Source organism: Glycine max, chromosome 4 (genome assembly GCF_000004515.6).
Source record: "Glycine max cultivar Williams 82 chromosome 4, Glycine_max_v4.0, whole genome shotgun sequence".
Lineage (NCBI taxonomy): Eukaryota > Viridiplantae > Streptophyta > Magnoliopsida > Fabales > Fabaceae > Glycine > Glycine max.
In genome coordinates this window covers 44,041,994-44,049,392 of record NC_016091.4, presented here as the reverse complement: position 1 = coordinate 44,049,392, position 7,399 = coordinate 44,041,994, and the positions used below count along the sequence as shown (strand labels likewise).

Here is a 7,399-nt window from a genome sequence, read left to right as displayed (position 1 = left end):
TTAATTCTTAATTAAGAGTACAATGCATGTTATGATATTCAATCTCGTACTTCATTTATTTTTGCTATGATATACAAGTTCCGTTTAAAAATGGTATCTCTTTTTTTTATATATAGAAACATAAATGATATTTTGAAAATTTTAGTCTTTTAGCCGAGCCAAATCACATCATGCGATTTACCTAACCAACCTTATCTGGTGTAGAATAAGTCTTTTTGTTGTTTGCTATCATTTGAAACATTAAAGAATTAAATTAATTTTTTTACAGGAAAATAATTAAATTATATATATACAATCAATTTTTAACGATTTAATTAATATAATACATATATAAGATAACAATGAAAAATTTTCACATCCTGTTATCTTTAATCGTTCACTAAATTAGATTTTGTAAATTAGTAATGAAGGAAATATTTATATAATTAATAAATAATATTTTGTAAATTATCACATCTGGGCATTTGGTCTAGTGGTATGATTCTCGCTTTGGGTGCGAGAGGTCCCGAGTTCGATTCTCGGAATGCCCCATTTTTTTGTATCATTTAGGTTCAAATATCCTTTTAATTATTGAGTGCCACATGGAATAAGCAAGGACCACCAAAGCAGGAGAATTCTCATAATGGACAGTTTACGCATAAAAAGTAAACACTAAACTGCCATGTGAATATGGTAGTTGGAGAATTCAATATTCAAGCGTTAGTAAAAAAAAAAGGGAGAGAAAAAATAATAAAATTAAATGTTTACATTTTTTAAAAACAAAAATAAAATACATTAAAAAAAGGTTTATATGCAATTTTAATTTTTCTATTTTACTCAATTCATAAATATTTGATCATCATATTTTAGAAAATTTATAATTTTTATTTTATATTTTAGAAAATTTATAATTTTAATATAATATCTAATTTTACATATATTTTATTTTTTATTTTGTAATTAATTATATTATTTTTTAATAATACCTTAAATAAATATGTTAAGTTTATGATTTAGTTGAATCAATAAAAAAAATATAGCATAAACAAAAATAAAAATTTAATTAAAATTATAATTTTTCTAAAATATGAAAATTAAATGTGTCTATCATTTTAGAGAATTAAAATTATATATTTTTTAGATAAGAAAATTGAATGTCTCAAACTTTGAAAGTACCAAAACTAAAGATACAAGAAAATAGGAGAACTCTTATTACATTAAGTCTAAAAAAACAAAAACAAAAAAAAGTACAAACTGTCCCATTCCCATCATTGACACCTGACGATCGCAGGACAGTTGTTATTTTTTTTATACTGAAAATTACTTACACCATTTCATTCATAACCAACTGGTCAATACAAGCAAGCACATGTTACACGTGTATACGTATAGAGACCAGGAAGAGATGGTGCATCCGCGCAAGCTCATGGAAATACCATTAACTTGTTTCGGGCAGTTTTTATTATAGACATAATGTTTTGTTAGAAAAATAAAATAAGAATGTTTCATTGGCACTTAAAATTCCAGACTCATTTAGTTTTTGGATAAATAAAAGGGGAAAAGTGAAATTTGACGCATTTGTTCTTCAAATATAATTAATAGATATCACAATTATTGGTTACTATTAAAAAATGAAATCATTTCGTCAAACTTTACTTTTCATTTCATTTTTTTACTTTTTTATTTAATCAATAATAAAGCTATATGTTATGTCATTAGTTGATGGTGCTATTTAACAATAAAAACTAAAAATATTAACAAAATAATAATTCAAGGACTAAGATGGATAAAATTTTTGTTCAGAAATTAAAAGTGAAACTTAAAAATGATTATTAACTCAAAAATTTAATCTTTTGGTCTCCAAACTATAACCAATTAATCCACTAACACACTCATACGTTTTCCTCAATCAAAATGACATTAAATACCTACTAATAGTTCAACATTTTCCTGCAGTGAATAGGACTCACAACTGTCCCATAACCCATTACAACATGCGGGGTCAAATCATGCACAAATTGCAAAATCAGATGGCACACTTATAGGTAAACATATTACACATATTTGAACTTCCAAATATCGTCAAGAACAATTCAATCAGGCACTTTAATGCACATCACTTCCAAAATCTAGCCACTTTAATGCACATTACAAAAAGAAAAAGCCACTAAACAAGTCACGATTTCAACATTTCCAAGCATCAAGTTCACATGTTTACATGTTCTTATGGCACCAACATGAACCAGAATTATTTTCAACTTCATAATAATCATACTCAAACATTTTAGATCAAAATTAATTGTTACAAAATTTATTATGTAAATTTATATGTGTATTAAATATATATTAAAAATTTTAGTGTTATATATAACGACATTAATTATTTCTAACATAATTATCCTATAACTTGATTAAAACATCGTGCTAATAACGTGACAGATTGTTAATCTGTATAAGCTATACGTAAGGGCAAAATTAAAATTAAAAAAATTAAATGGTGTATATGAGATTTGAATGGTGTAAGAAGAAAAACTCTAACAATAGCCACTCAGCACACTTGCCAATTGGGCTTGACCCAATAAAATAAAAAACATACTTTGGGTGATGCTAGGTGCACCCAGCATTTAACGTGAATGGACGAAAATGCCCTTCTTATAAATTTAAAAGTTGTGCCCCATCAACCCTATTCACGTGTTCCATACGAGCATCTCCTTCCCTCTTTTTCCCTGCGCCGCTGTGTCATTTGCTTTGGTTGTGCCGTTGGAGCTTCTTCTTCGTTGGAACTTCGACCTTCTTCTTCTCTGTTGGTTGTCGGCATTGAGGACCTGCAACTTTGTTGGGTTGTTCCACCGTCGAGGTAAGCTTTTTCTCCCCGTTAATGATTGCCTTTTCATTTCTGGTTTTGTGTTGTTGTACGGATCAACATGATCCGTGTTAGTAATAAGATCTGTATTACTCATACGGATCACAACATGATACATGTTAGTAATAAGATTTGTATTACTCATACAGATCAACTTGATTTGTAGAGTTACTTTACCACAAACATCAAGTTTCTCAAATCACTTAGATATGGTTTTCATTTCTTCCTTTATGGTCACTTAGGACTCAGATAAACCTTGGTCTGAAAAACTTAGTCTCCTCCAAAACATATGGATTAAATCTAGTGGGATGCTACCAAGAACATATTTAGATAGCTTACATGCACAAGGAAGACCATGCGTACACAGCCACAACAAGAAGGATTCTTGCCAGCATAATATACACGCTCAAACTCAGCAGTAATCTGATTTAAAGCATACCTTGAAACCATGCCAAGAAGCCTCTTGTATAAGGTAACTTTTAAAACATGTCCAACTACATGTGTACTTGTTTCAAAGGATGCTTTAATTTCAGTGTGTTGTAACGTGATCACTCATTTCACAGCATCTCTTCTAACAAAATCTTTCTTCCTAGACCTATACTGACCACTCATTTCACAATCAATTAACACAAATGAAGTCTTTCCTCTAATACCAGTGTTTGTGTCTGACCTCATAATCATCGCCACAAATCCATTTTCATGAGCAACTGATCGAGCCCACTACAAAACATCATCTCGAGTAGCAAACACCTAGAACGCAACCCACACAATTTTAGTCTTCAAAGAGACATTCATTTTATCAATTTAATAACAATAATGAAGATTATTACCTGAGAAGTATTGAACGCATCCAAACAATCAACATCTTGTTCATTAACACCACATTCTTGTTCATTTTCATCATCCATATCAACTTCTTTAAACATTATATTGTCATACATTCATTGATCTTTATCCATCTTAACAACAAATAAAAAATTTTCACATGACAAACATACAACACCTAACCGCACTATACATATAATATCATACAAAACTCTACATAATCTTTTACTGTATACCATTTTATAAACACTACAATTCATAATCATATATATTAAAAACCAAAAATCCTATATCAATCTACATATGAATTATTTCAAATACACATATAAACAAATACTTTTTTTTTTACAAATTTACATACAAACATGTTAATAATTAAAAAAATTAAACTTTAAACAATTTTTACAAAATTCAAAATCTGTAAACCATACAGATCAACTTGATTTGTATAAACCTTATGGATTAACTTGATTCGTATAAACCTTATGGATCAACTTGATCCATATGTTGAAATTACATATACAGATCAACTCACTCACCCAGCAACACAACTCGCACGTACCTGGTGTACCCTCCGACGATGAACCAACCACCACAACAACCACCACCCACCAATAACACTTTCACCTCCACCCAAGCGGCACCTCACTCAGCGACAAAAACCAATAGAGCACAAAACGGAGCGCAAAGTGGAGCAAAACCAGTCAAAACAACTTAAAAAGGAAAAAGAACACTCACAGGGGTAATTATGGAATTACCAAAAAATGATGGGTGCACAAGCAATAATGTTGGTGCACCTAGCATCACCCACAGACTTTTGTTATATCTCTTTTCTTAATTTTTTTCATTAACTTCGAGATTCACTCACAATTTCATTTATTCAAATCTGATTACATGATGTGATGATGCAGTACATTAACTTGCTTTTATGGGCATAATATATTAATATTAAAAAATAATAAACATAGATTCTAGGCAAAACTAACTTTGTTGATTAAGAAAACAAATGTTGGTGCAGGGAGGTAGTGTCGCAAGCAAGCTGGATTCAGGCGTTATATTTGGTGGTGATAAATTCTTAAAGTTTCATAAAAAAAAAAAACTGATAATGGTTTAGTTAAAATGTCAATGCAATAGCTTTAGGTGAAAAGCTTGATTTAATTTTACCAACAAATTGCTAAGCTGATAAAAAAAAACCAACAAATTGCTTAAACAAAAATGGGTTCCAGAAATTAATATCTCGAATAGTTAAGTGAAAAGTAATTTGTGCTTATAAAATTAAAACATGAAAAAGTAATTTGCAGAGGGATAAAAATCACAAATACATCATTAATATAGCGCATCAGAACTTGACTTAGAAATTTAGGAAGAAAGATTGAATTGTAATGATAGATATTAAGATAAAATTTCAATAGCTTTTACAGAGAGGAGAAAATAAGTAGGAAAAATTTACATAGAGCAATTAAGATGGAAGTGCAAAAAGTTGTTATACAAAATGGTATTTTGGATGATAAAAAATATAATAAAAATGGAAAAGAGGTATCCCGAATAATTTAAGAGAGATATGAATAACAATTGTCTATAAACACATGGTGATTTTCAAAGTCTTACAGTAACAAAATATATTAAACCATATAGGCAACACATATTTTAATAAAACAAAATATAACGATCAATGCAAGGCCAAACAAATTTTTTTTAACAAAAAAAATGTAAAAATTTGTTGAATAATAATTCACTTTTGGAAAATTATAAAATCATACACAAACAAGGATAAAAATAATAATTATTCAGTCTTTTGATATGCAATACTAGAAAAAGATTATTTAACGTCGGTTAAAAGATACTTTCTACAACGGTTATTAACTGTCGTCATAGGTGACATCATAGAAAGTGAAAAAACCGTCTTAGAAAAAACTATCATTTTAGGACGGTTCTTAGCTAAAAACCATCTTAGAAGGATATTTTGCTAAGACGATTCTTAGTTAAAAATCGTTGTAGAATGATGATAGACTTTCTAAGACAATTTTTTAGAGAACTGTCTTAAAATGTATTTTTTTTAAAAAAATTAAAATATATTTGAAGATTTTAAAATGATTTTTTGAAAAAACCATCATAGAATGTTCATATTCTAAGACGGTTTGTTAGGGAACCGTCTTAGAATGTGTTTACAAAATTTAGATTGAACTAATAAATTAACAGACATGCAGGACAATGTAGATTTTTACATTATCAATTCAATGATCAACTATTATAATTTTTCATTATAAGGTCAACAAATATATAATTCATGTCACGATTCCTAATTGAGTGATAACATAAAAAATCATTAAATAGTCTTATAAATTACTATATGTTTAGTGTGGTTCAGACTAATTTCTACATGATAAAAAAAATCAATGACATGTAATATTAGTGGAGACCTTCCAAAAAAAACATGTAATGATTTTTCTCTTTGGCTCAAAATACTATTTTGATTTCAACTAATTAATTTTACCTGAGTTGTCAATAATAAATCTGATAACTGCCCATCCATTGACTGGCACAACCACAGTGTTCCTCATAGGTGGATCAACAAGGTTGAACTTGGAAGTATCTTTGTTGGGGTCGAAATTCCCAAACCCCTCCACCACGATGTAGAAATCATACCCATGAAGGTGAATGGGGTGGTTCCCAAGGGTCACAATGCTAGTATCCTGCAACACAATATGCACCCTCGATCCTAACTTCAACTTGGTCACTTTAGTCCTTGGAACAAGTTGCCTTAACGGACGACTCACATTACCACTGTAATCAAACTTCACAGGAGGTTACGTAGGAAAATCAATGGTGAACACACCTTGCACTCCAAGGTGATGAGCTTGCAAGTTTGAAATGTTATTGGGGAGAACAAACGAGACATTGTGCATGCTGGCAGTGAAGCGCGTTCCGTTCAGTCCCTGGCATTCGGTCCCTAACATGAAAAAAATACATTTAGTATGATCTAGAGACAATCCAGAAGTCAAGCAACGTAAAGAGCAACTCATATATCATTTGAAAAAACAAATCTATCATTTTTGCTCTAAGAGTGATTAAATTGGTCACAGATTTTTCTTTTTTTGGTGGGGGAAGTGGGGCAGGAGCTCCTCAATGATGTTAGAGACCATATAAAAGTAAACATGAACTTATAGGCTCCAAGTCCAACTAATTGGTATAAGAATGCCTTTTCTAGCACTTTACAATTCAAATATTAAAGTAAGGGACTAATAGATCTAATCACACACACACACCTCACTTATTTGGGCAAGCTTGCTTTTGGATTTTGCTATAAGAGTTGGTATTGCATACTCTAGTCAAACAACTTCAAGTATACTCCTCGTAACAAGAGGCACAACAATCCTAGCTAGAAGGCAGGAACATAAAACATTAGAAAGAAAGAAAAAACATATAGACATAGCACATCAACGTACTAATGAGAAGGGTGAGATATCCTCATGCCATTCCATATTAGAATACAATATCCTATTATAAAATAAAGCAAGGACCAGTTACCTATTTAAACCACTAAGCACATCATCTCGATGGTCACTGTCTTTCTGTTTTCCCGTCTCATTGCTAGATCTTCCAATTTCCAACCCAAAAAAAAAAGGAAAAGAAAAAAAACATTTTGTATAAAATGGCTCAAGCATCACACATTTATATGATTTGGCCACCCAAAATTGTAGAGAATGTCTGATATAGTTAACTATACTTAAA

General features: G+C 30.3%; 1 non-coding gene across 1 annotated transcript; it reads left to right on the top strand.

Annotated features, from left to right (window-relative positions):
* Positions 1-458: 458 nt before the first annotated feature.
* Positions 459-530, top strand: TRNAP-UGG (transfer RNA proline (anticodon UGG)). The gene has a single exon. It is a non-coding gene; the product is annotated as a tRNA-Pro (tRNA).
* The last annotated feature ends 6,869 nt before the right edge of the window (positions 531-7,399 follow it).